This window comes from Chrysemys picta, chromosome 2, assembly GCF_011386835.1.
Source record: "Chrysemys picta bellii isolate R12L10 chromosome 2, ASM1138683v2, whole genome shotgun sequence".
NCBI classification, from domain to species: domain Eukaryota; kingdom Metazoa; phylum Chordata; order Testudines; family Emydidae; genus Chrysemys; species Chrysemys picta.
The window spans coordinates 253053193-253055031 of NC_088792.1; positions in this window are offsets into that span (position 1 = coordinate 253053193).

Genomic DNA, 1839 nt, shown 5'->3' on the forward strand with positions numbered 1-1839 from the left:
CTGCCTCCCCTGGCCGCGGTGCGAGGCGCCTCGGCACGTCCCGGGACGGTCGGCGCCGGGGGCCCATGACTACAGCGGAGCGCCAGGGCAGCCTGCTAGGGCCCTGCCCTGGGGGGAGACCGCAACCCTGCCTGGGTGCTGGAACTGGACGTGCTGCCGCACCCCTTGGCTTGACGTGGATTCCATTATGTACAGCAGCAGGGGTGTCCCTACTCCCTGAATTTCCCCAACTCCCCCCCCCCCAGATTTGTGAACTAGTCACATGTAGTGTTGCCAAATTAAAACATTAATACACACTGTAAAAGCATATACAGCATATGTATCTGAAACAGTATAATAGATTTGAAAAGTATGAACATAGACTAGCTTCCTTATACAGCTGTTGTTTTTTATGACAATGTCTGCATTCATTTCGGTGATGTTGGCCGACCTAATCATTTCAAATGATGATTTGTAAGCAAAGTCTTTAAATGAGCTCTCCCTGACAGCTAGTGATGTGCTGGGGGCTGGGGGGAAATACGATCAGGACCAGATTGTATTTACATTCACACCTAATCTACCCAGGTATCCAGCAAATAGAGCTGTGTTGCCCAAGTGATAGATTTTGGCTAGGGTTGGGTTACAAATCACTTGAATGCGGGGTTGGTACTGAAATGTTGTTATTCTTATTGTATGAGTAAAGGGCAGTAGAACTGTACTTACCCTGTCCTGATTGAGGGCATCAAGAGAGAGGGTGGGGCCAGGTGTTTTGCTTGATGGTCTGCCTCAGTCACAAGTACTAGTTGACCTGCCCCTCTCCACTGTTTAAAGACAGAGCTGATTAGGTTTATAGATAGTCTTTTGGTTTGTTAAGTGACCACCAGAGCTGAAATCACTGATAATCAGGTCTAAGTGCTTAGACCTGCTGTGGGACAGTGTTTCTGTGGAAGAGACAGCCCAGCCTGCACTAGCAGTGAGATTCCCCCACTTAGGGTTACCATACGTCCTCTTTTTCCCGGACATGTCCGGCTTTTCGGCAGTCAAACCCCCGTCCGGGGGGAATTGCCAAAAAGCCGAACATGTCCGGGAAAATGGCGGCTCTGTTTAAGAGCCGGGCTGCCTGAACGCTACCGGCTTCGGGCAGCCCCGTGCCTCCAGACCCTGCGCCGCCGGAGCCCGGGAGGGGAAGTGCCCGGCTGGGGGCGCAGGGTCTGGAGGCAGGGGGGCTGCCCGAAGCCGGTAGCGCTTGGGCAGCCCGGCTCTTAAACAGAGACGGGGCGGCTGGAGCCTCCAGCCGCCAGGGCTGTGTGTAACTGACACAGTGTCAGTTACACAGAGCCCCAGCCGCTGGAGGCTCTGTTTAAGAGCCGGGCTGCCCGAGAGCTACCAGCTTCGGGCAGCCCCCTTGCCTCCGGACCCTGCGCCCCCAGCCGGGCACTTCCCCTCCCGGGCTCCGGCGGCGCAGGGTCCGGAGGCACGGGGGCTGCCCAAAGCCGGTAGCGCTCGGGCAGCCCGGCTCTTAAACAGAGCTTAAGAGGAGCAGAGCCTCCAGCTCCTCTTCGGCTCTGTGTAACTTATACAGTGTAAGTTACGCAGAGCCGCCGGAGCCCGGGCGGGAAAGTGCCCGGCTGGGGGCACAGGGTCCGGAGGCATAGTGGCTGCCCAAAGCCCGAGCGCTACCGGCTTCACGGTTTGCTGGGCAGCCTCCAGACCCTGCGCCCCCGGCTGGGCGCTTCCCCTCCCGGGCTCCAGCTGCGCTGGGGAAGTGCTGGCTGGGGGCGCAGGGTCTGGGGGCTGCCCGGGAAACCGTGATGCTGGTAGCACTGGGGCAGCCCTTTCCCCCTGGCTGGGAGTGGGAGG